A 10,540-nucleotide genomic window follows, 5' to 3' on the forward strand; every position below is an offset into this window, starting at 1 on the left:
GTCTTCCAACACAGCCATGTACTGTATGTAACCCTGCAGATCGGGGCAAAGAGACGACAGGTCAGCGATTACTTTGTGAAAGGGAAAGGAGGGAAGGGGACTGTTTTAGCGGCTCAGTGGGAGCATGAAAGGGCTGCAGACCCTTCCCCCTCTCAGAGGGCACCATTAACACCTTGAGAGGGGGTAAGGGTGGAGAATATACAGCATCTGGAAAGCATTATGCTGTTACTGCCCAAGGGTGAGACATAGGAGGAATAAGAGCAGGGAGAATGTGTGTGTGTGTGTGTGTGTGTGTGTGTGTGTGTGTGTGTGTGTGTGTGTGTGTGTGTGTGTGTGTGTGTGTGTGTGTGTGTGTGTGTGTGTGTGTGTGTGTGTGTGTGTGTGTGTGTGTGTGTGTGTGTGTGTGTGTGTGTGTGTGTGTGTGTGTGTGTGTGTGTGTGTGTGTGAGAGAGAGTGTTTGTTTTGGTTTTTACTATCCTTATGGGGACTGAGGGGTTAGGTTTAGGGTTAGGGTCAGGGTTAGGATTTTGGGGTAGGGTTAAAGTTAAGAGTTAGGGTTAGGGTGAGGGAAAAAAGGATTTTGAATGGGAATCAATTGTTTGGTCCCCATACGGATAGAAAAACGCACGTGTGTGTGTAGTCAATTACATTTGTGGGTCAGAGAATGTATGAGCAATTTTAAAAAGACAGAGAGAGGACGATGGAGGAGGCTGAGAAGGAGAGATGGAGGGGAGATAAGGATCAAGGGACAGAGCGATAGTGTGTACATAGGCAGTGGGAATGTGTGAGTGTGTGACCTAGCGCCACTCAGTGTGCTGTATGAGTCTTTGTTCCTGCTAGTCGTTTGAAGACTGGACCTTTTCACTGGGAGGCAGGATGTAGAGATCAGGAACCTTGGCAACAGAACAGTTCCATCTGGGCCTGGGCTAGAAACAAAATGGCTTTGTGTGAGTGTGTTAGAGAGAGACACCCTTATCCCATCCTCACCCCCAGCCGGCTCGGCCCAGCCTCAGGCAGGGTACACGAGGTGCTCCCCCCTCATCAGTCGTCCCAGCAGCCCAGGACCAGCCAGCTGCCCTGGGCCTGGGGAGAGGGAACAGAGTAGCTAATGGCTCACACACAGCACATGACCTTCACTGAGACACATGCAGACACAGAGCAGGTCCCACTCCAATCAGCACACTTATATCATCTAGAATTTCAGGGAGAAGAGGAAGCCAGCTGATTCAGAACAGATTGTGATACAACAGGTTACATAGGGGTTACATGAGACAGGGAGGGACATTTGATGTAATACTCATAGTTCCTTTTATCCAAAGGAGCTATTGTGAGGATTTGGGGGTTGTCAGGAAGATATTCTAGGTTGGTGAAAGGTTCAACATTGTCAGATACAAATGAAGCAGGCCCCAGGGAGAAGTAGAGCATGCTGGGTATTGGAGTATACTGATCCATATCTCTCCCCATAGGCCATAAGACTGATCACAAAGCAAATACTCCCCTAGTCTCCACTCACAGAGCAATTTACTGTTATGGAGCCATCTGGGATAAATGAAAAGAAGGGGGTTTCTCGGCCAACTCTGGAACTCGCTCCCCCATTTCATGAGATTTTCTTGGCTGTGGAGCGTTCACACCCCCACCCCCTTGGAGTAATTTTTTAAGAGCTAGTCGAGCCTTCTCCATAACATGAGTACATGCTGTGCTAGGCCAAGTGCCCGCGGCACGCTAGAGACAATCGCTGGACGTTAAAACCTACCTCCCCCCTACCCCCGCACCACCAGCTCATTCCCCAGCCACCCTCCACTACCACCTCACATCCCTCTAGTACTCTAGTCCTCTACCTCCCCCCTACCCCCGCACCACCAGCTCATTCCCCAGCCACCCTCCACTACCACCTCACATCCCTCTAGTACTCTAGTCCTCTACCTTCCCCCGCACCATCAGCTCATTCCCCTCTAGTACTCTAGTCCTCTATCTCCCCCCTACCCCCGCACCACCAGCTCATTCCCCTCTAGTACTCTAGTCCTCTACCTCCCCCCTACCCCCGCACCACCAGCTCATTCCCCTCTAGTACTCTAGTCCTCTACCTCCCCCCTACCCCCGCACCACCAGCTCATTCCCCTCTAGTACTCTAGTCCTCTATCTCCCCCCTACCCCCGCACCACCAGCTCATTCCCCTCCAGTACTCTAGTCCTCTACCTAGTCCCCTACCTCCCCCGCACCACCAGCTCATTCCCCTCTAGTACTCTAGGCCTCTACCTCCCCCTACCCCCACAACACCAGCTCATTCCCTCTAGTACTCTAGTCCTCTACCTCCCCCCTACCCCCGCACCACCAGCTCATTCCCCAGCCACCCTCCACTACCACATCACATCCCTCTAGTACTCTAGTCCTCTACCCCTCTCTCCTCCACTCCCTCACTCTCTGCCCCCCCGCCTCATTCTCCACCCCCTCCCTCTCTTCCACATACTTATTTTCTCAACCCCCCTCTCTCCTCCACCCCCCCCCCCCCTCTCCTCTTCTCCCTGCCATCCATTGCTTGGGCTGTTATTGAGCATGCATTTCACAGACACTCCCTTAGAGACTGGTGACCTCATCACTAGGCAGGAAGTCAGGGGTTCATGTTCCTCCTTTTGTGAAAGTAATCCCACACTCAATATTTTATTCAAGAGGGAGTGGAGTGGAGGAGTGGAGAGTGGTCTGGCGGAGGGAACGAGGGGGTGTGGAGGCCCCTAACTCAGTTGATTCTCAGTAGTGCTCACTGCTCATGACACATCATCATGATCACTTGACTATACTTGACTATACTATGCATTAAAACCACAGGAGTGCGGGGAGGACAGCTGATCATAGTGTCTGGAATGGAGTGAATGGAATGTTATCTAACGCATGGACATGTGTTTGATACCATTCCATTTATTCCATTCCAGACATTATTATGAGCCTGTCCTCCACAATGAAGGTGCCACCAGGAACCAAAAGGAACCAAAAGGCCCTCTGTGAAAAGCATTTCTAGATCCAGGTTCGAAGCAGCTGAACTTTCACAACTGGTCTAGACTGGACTGCAATGTGGCAGTGGAACACTGTGGAAGAGGAAGGACCGAAACAGAAAAGCCACAGAAAAGAAAAGAGAAGAACGATTCGACATAGAGAAGTTGTAAATGAAGCACAACGTATCAAAAGGAATGGAGAACCGATCCGTCTGATTGGTTAGATACATGCTATAGGCTACTGTAACTTTCTGTGAAAACCCAAGTCAATGTGTCGTAAAAACATGGAGACGGAGAGACAAACTGACTGGAAACTTTTGTCCCTGATGTGAGTCAATGAATTTGACTGACGGTTTATTGCTGCCAGGGCGCTATTGCTGTATTCTGATGACATCAAGGAAAAGCCTAGGCAAGGCTGAAGCAAAGCTGATTCAACTCTACAGCTGCTTCTCCTCAGGCAGCAGCAACAGGAACACACCCACCTGGCCTGCTGCCTTCTACACAGAGGAGGTGTTGGGGCAGGCATCAGCTCTTTCTCTCAGGGGGCCCTACTGTGGACTAGGAAGATCACACACATACGTGCACACGCACACGGACATATATGCACGTGCACATGGACACATATATACATGAATGCACACACACACACACACACACACACACACACACACACACACACACACACACACACACACACACACACACACACACACACACACACACACACACACACACACACACACGCGCGCGCGTGCACACGCACACACACACACACCTCTGACAATGTGAGTATTTTTACTGCATTCTGGAAAGATCCTCTGTCTTCTGGACAAGGAAACCGTTCCCCATTTAGAGAAACGCTCGACCTGTGAAAAGAAAGATCATTCCAATCCATTCCAACGTCTAAGTGATTCTAAAGAAGGAATGGAAAGTACCTGACTCCCTGTTTAACTTCATTGTTGTCTTCGAAGAGGCACCAGTGGGTCCTCACCAGTGTGAACATTAGATTAGAGCAGAATAGATTATTCGTCACATTGCATTTACACTACCAAACTCTTAGATTTGAATAAACACTGTCTGTAAAGGCTATGAAAGTAATTGGTTATTATACTTTTGGCTATGATTTACATTAGTGATAGTGTTTATTTTTTTATGTAAAGTATCAATATATACATCGCAAATGGTTAGGTCTATTTAAATACACGGAGCACGCCAAACATTAGGAACACCCTCCTAATTTTGAGTTGCACGCCTGGTCAGTCTACATCATGGAACGAGTGATCTTAATATTTTTGTAGACTCAGTACATGTTACCTTATCATCAGGTCAAGCCCTACAAGACGACCTTTCCTTTTCAATTTCTCACAATAAGTTTTACTTAAGAAAGAAATAAGAGAAAGAGAGAGAGAGAGAGAGAGAGAGAGAGAGAGAGAGAGAGAGAGAGAGAGAGAGAGAGAGAGAGAGAGAGAGAGAGAGAGAGAGAGAGAGAGAGAGAGAGAGAGAGAGAGTAGTGAGAAAGACCATTTTTGATCAATGCCTTCAGTGTGATTCATCCAGCTGGCATGTGAGAGCTGCGAGCAGACATTCACGGCAGATCGATTCAGCACTGGGGGGCCACAAGCATCAGGATTTTGAGGTTAAACTTTGCACGCACAGTCACTCACAAGAACAAAGTCAAACTGACACGTACACTCACCTATCATTTATATTTCACAGACTCACCTGCATTCCCTCCTTCCCTCAGTCTCCAGGACAGTCATCCCCAGTGAGTCTGTACATGTCTGTTACCGCCAGGTCTGGCTTTCTGCTGACGGTGCACAAACACACACTGTTGCTCCAGAGGGGTGTGTTGGGGCCTGGCCACTCCCGGCCCTCACGACACAAAGACAGCAGCGCTGCCAGAAAGCAACACACAGCAGCTCCTCAGAAAAGGAGAAAAACAGACAGAGCAGGCCAGGGAAAGAGGGGGGCAGAGAGGAGAGGGGTGGGGGGTGAATTCACTGAGGAGGCTGTGGAGTCTGAGCACTCTGCCTACAGGGACATTGGTGGGTCTGTGTCCAGATGTGAGGGAGGGAATGGATGGATGGATGGAGGGATGGATGGAGGGATGGATAGACACAGAAGTGACAGTAAGATCCAGTGTGTCTGAATCCCTGCCAATCCCTCCAGTCATTCTCATGGTGCTGCCTCTACAACAAATCTCTTCTGTTTCCAGGACATTTCATTCCCCACCCGCTGCTGATTCTGGCACACACCACCTTAGGGCCGTCTCACATATTCTAGTGTTGGACACACACTCTTAGTAGACACCGCATAAGCACGCACACAGACACACACACACACGCAACCACACGCACACAGACACACAGACACACGCAACCACACGCACACAGCGAGTCAGTGGAACAGAAGGCAGCAGCAACACATACTCTGTCGTCCTCTTCCAGAGATATGCTAATTAGCAGTGACACAGTCATCCAGTGATAAGGAAGTACTATAAAAACAGTGAAGTGAATGTCTTAGGAAGTGCCCTTTCTGCATTGTCATGTGGAGTCCCTGTGGTTTTACTTTCTCTCAACCAGCCCTTTCTGCATTGTACTCGATGTGGAGTCCCTGTGGTTTGATAGCCTTTCTCTCCTCCCTCTCTCTCTCTCTCTCTCTCTCTCTCTCTCTCTCTCTCTCTCTCTCTCTCTCTCTCTCTCTCTTTCTCTCTCTCCCTCTCTTTCCCTCTCTCTCTCTCTCTCTCTCTCTCTCTCTCTCTCTCTCTCTCTCTCTCTCTCTCTCTCTCTCTCTCTCTCTCTCTCTCTCTCTCTCTCTCTCTCTCTCTCTCTCTCTCTCTCTCTCTCTCTCTCTCTCTCTCTCTCTCTCTCTCTCTCTCTCTCTCTCTCTCTCTCTCTCTCTCTCTCTCTCTCTCTCTCTCTCTCTCTCTGTGCCATGATTCATGCTGCAGTGAAACAGAACATTCAGATAAAATAACTGCTAGGAGACCGGGAGGACATTCACAGATATACTATGAACATACTCCTTACACAATAAGAACATTCAGACCTGCATTCAGAGAGGAACTGCACTCACTGACACTCAGTCCAAGATGGTGCCTCGTCCTCTGTTGGCCAAGTGGAGAGTCTGTGATTAGTACGTGCTTACCTCATTGGTTAGAAATCTAATGATGCAGTTACTGCCATGAGATTGTCCAATTAGCATAGCCCCTCAATGTCTAATTATATATCGAACCTTTATTTAACTAGGCAAGTCAGTTAAGAACAAATTCTTATTTGAAATGACGGCCTACCCCGGCCAAACCCGAACAATGCTGGGCCAATTGTGAGCCGCCCTACGGGAATCCCGATCACGGCCAGTTGTGATACAGCCTGGATTCGAACCAGGGTTTCTGTAGTGACGCCTCTAGCACTGAGATGCAGTGCCTTAGACTGCACTATCTCACAAGCTGAAAGCTTTACATCAAAACTAGGTCAAGGAAAAATAGCACATAAGATGAAGAGCTTGCCAAGGGCCAGAGTGACACTAAAGTGTTACAGGGATGAAATAATCAGCGAGAGAAAAGGGGGCGAGGGAGTGAGTGAGTTAGGGAGGGAGGGAAGGAGGGAGCGAGGGCAAGAAAGAGAGCATGTAACTGTGAGGAGAGGAGCAGGGTCAAGGGGGAGATTGGGAGCGAGAGATAAGCAAAGGTTGGTGGGCGTCTGGTGGCTCCAAGGTCACAGAGGTCAGCCAGAGCGGAGGAAAGGTTGAACGTCATGACTCATTGCTATGTGGGAAAGAAGGAGGGAGAGAGAGAGGAAATAGTTTCAGGTCTGTTTGGGATAATTGAAGTGCATCCCTCAGCTGTAGTTGCTTGTGGAGTGTGGGAGTGTAGGGAGAGAAGGAGAAAGAGAGAGAGAGAGAGGGGGAGAGAGAGAGAGAGAGAGAGAGAGAGAGAGAGAGAGAGAGAGAGAGAGGGGGAGAGAGAGAGAGAGGGAGAGAGAGAGAGAGAGAGAGAGAGAGAGAGAGAGAGAGAGAGAGAGAGAGAGAGAGAGAGAGAGAGGGGGAGAGAGAGAGAGAGAGAGAGAGGGGGAGAGAGAGGGAGAGAGAGAGAGAGAGAGAGAGAGAGAGAGAGAGAGAGAGAGAGAGAGAGAGAGAGAGAGGGAGAGAGGGGGGGGGGGAAGGAGTAAGGAAGGAGAAAGGGAGAGAAAGAGAGAGAGATGGAGGGAGGGTTCAGTGCCTGGGCAGGTCTGGTTCCCATTAGACAAGAGGCCCAGAGGGTGGGTTTGTTTGTACAGGCAGAACGTCCCATAGGAGCAGGGGAGGCAGAGGAAGGCTGATGATGTCACTACACCCTATTGAGCCCCTACAGAGGGCATATCAACTGCCCTGGTTCACTCTTTCACCCTCTCACCCCTCCAATCCCCTCATCCCTCCACCCCACCCACCCGTTTGGAAAGAATTGAAACAAACGGCTAACTTCTAAACTGTTTACGGATGTTGTCTGTTTGTGTGTTATTCATGAGAGCTGAGCTGAGAGGTCCTGTCATGACTCCTCTTCTCCTTGGCCTGGCCCAGAACAGAGGATCATCTGCTGCTGCCCTTTGACGGATGTGTCATTCACCTGTGAACGAACCAACCTAGCTTCTGCAGTTGAATCAGCCTACTGCCTCACTGCGGCCTAATAGGCATGTGCAGACAGGTCTATCACTCACATGGCCCATGGGCTGGGTTGTATCAGAGCCAGTTACACACACACACACACACACACACACACACACACACACACACACACACACACACACACACACACACACACACACACACACACACACACACACACACACACACACACACACACGTTCCATCATTTCATGAATCATAACAAATGCCTCTTATGTCACCCATTACATGTGTGGGTGCTGTTATTGACAGCTGTTATATTGCATGCTATCCCCAGCTCATTCATTATCTCCGCTGACCACCATCTCCGTAGTTTGTGTTATTTTCACCATGACAACAATGGTTTCCTTGGTGTTTGTGACCTAACTGTTTCTCACTTTCCCCTCCTGGTCGATGGCTGTTAGAGAGAGCAACAGCCTCAGGCACAGAGGGATGAATGGAAGGCACCGCCGTTGATTGCGGCCTATAAAGGAGCAACAAGGACACTATGACGAACACGCAGCAGCGTTAATAGGTTAATAAGGCCTGTAGGGTCTGATTGGAGCAGCATGACTCTGACTCAACTATGGTGCAACAGACAGATGGGACCAGAAACAGTTGTGGTTAGAGCAGAGACAGAAGAGGAAGCAAGACATCCCACTCCCTCAATTGTCTGTTTCAATGTGATTCACTGAACTAGGCAGACCAGACCCAGCTGCTATCGAATCGGTGTCTATGGGAGAGCAAACCCTTAAGCTCCCGAGTGGCGCAGCGGTCTAAGGCACTGCATCTCAGTGCAAGAGGTGTCACTACAGTCCCTTGTTCAAATCCAGGCTGCATCACATCTGGCTGTGATTGGGAGTCCCATAGGGTGGTGCTCAATTGACCCAGCGTCCAGGTTTGGCCGGGGTAGGTCGTCATTGTAAATAGGAATTTGTTCTTAACTGACTTGCCTAGTTAAATAAAGGTTCAATAAAAAAAGTAGACCTGTACTGACCATTTTCTCCAATGGTAAACGGCCTGAGTGAACTATCTTCATTTATCCACCATCTTAGGTAAAAGTGTCTGAATCAAAACTGAACAGACACCTGGTTAGGTTAGGTTTAAGGAGTGGTTGAGGAAATCGTCTCAACTGGAGCTCACTACAACGTCACATATGGTTGAACGGGGGAAAGTAGGGGGATGTGGAGGGAGTCGTGACGTTTCACTCCTGGTCCCACTGAAACAAGGTCCGGTTCGGTAATGTAGCACTGATTTATAGAGCCCAGACCAGAACTTCACTCCAACTTTTCCTGGAATTCGAGTCCTTTTGGTGGGAGAGGGAGCAGGGTGTTAAGGGGGGAGTGTGGTCCGAAGGCCAGGGAAGGCGCTATATGTCACCCGTGGCCGTTAAATCAATTCTCCTCCAGATGGGTTTCAGGAGGTTGAAAGCTAATGAACGATCTCTTCCCCCTGCCTGTCCATTGCATTGAGTTACACACTTCACCCCGTCTATCCCTATAGGGTAGATCTGTTTCTCAAAGATGGAACCCTACAGTTCAACTTTGTTATTTGAGCTAAGGGGTCAACACTGCACATGATTAGGTAACTAGTATTTCCCTGGCTCAAGTAGTCAGCTGAAGACTGTAGAGGATAAGTGGACTGGTTTGTAACAGTCCAACTGATTACAATAGTTCAGACTGAACAGTATGCACATTGAGACAGTGAATCAGCCACACTGTTGTTCTGTGGGCTGTGGATGCACATGCACGTAGAGACAAGCATGTGTAACCTTATACGTATATAGAGTCCCTTGAGCAACTGCATACGAGATTTTGTGTGTGTTGTGTGCGTGACTTGTGTGTTTGTGTGTGTGCGTGTTTGTGCATGCACCTGTAGGTGTGTGTGTTAGTGTGATAATAAAAAGGACCTGTGTGTATCTCTATTACTGTACTGTTCTGCCCTTTGAACCAGTTTCTCAATGAGCCACACCAGCAGCCTCATAAGTTATTGTCAGCAACAATGCCTCTTATGCAACAGAAAGAGGACAAACCCTCCAGCAAGTTACCAACACCCACACAGACCCACAGCGTATTAGCATTATAAGCCTGTTGCTGTTATAGTTTCACCATGGAGTCATAAAACTATCAGAACCATCTCAACCAATCTGCTTCAAGTTAACATGATCGCTGATAGCCCTGGAAGAGGGGTTCGTGTGAGCCTTTAATTTAAGCCAGCTTTCTTTTGTGTTAGCTAGCAGCGATGTTCGTCACTTTATGGAGCATTCTTCAGGACAGTTTCACTGTTGCCAAACTCTGACTTTCAAGATAAACACTGGATGTTTTCCAGCATTACAGCTCGGTCCATGGTCACAAAACACTTCCATACCATCACAGCTTGTTAATCTCTCTCTCTCTCTCTCTCACACACACACACACACACACACACACACACACACACACACACACACACACACACACACACACACACACACACACACACACACACACACACACACACACACACACACACACACACACACACACACACACACACACACACACACACCTCCCGCTCATGGGGTAGTGTAGTAGGAATCTGAGGCTGAACAGGCTTGGTTCTAACAGGGATCTAATGTGGCCCCCGTCTCTTACATTTCCCATAGGCCACCCCTAATTCCTAGCGAGGGAAGTTTCCATAATTCCTTGGAGGGACGACTGCTCTGCTTGGCCTGCCCTCCTCACAATGAACTCTGTCCCATGAGTCAACTGCTCTCTTCTCATTAACAAACCAGTCTTCCTGGTGTGTGTGTGTGTTGCAGTGACTGTTCTATCTGTTGCCTTAGATTAGTTTAGACTTTTGTTTGCCATGGATAAAATGGCATGACTCCCGTCATACTACCCAGTGAGTCCATCTGGCAGGCCTGGAGGCTG

This window comes from Oncorhynchus keta, chromosome 32, assembly GCF_023373465.1.
Source record: "Oncorhynchus keta strain PuntledgeMale-10-30-2019 chromosome 32, Oket_V2, whole genome shotgun sequence".
NCBI classification, from domain to species: domain Eukaryota; kingdom Metazoa; phylum Chordata; class Actinopteri; order Salmoniformes; family Salmonidae; genus Oncorhynchus; species Oncorhynchus keta.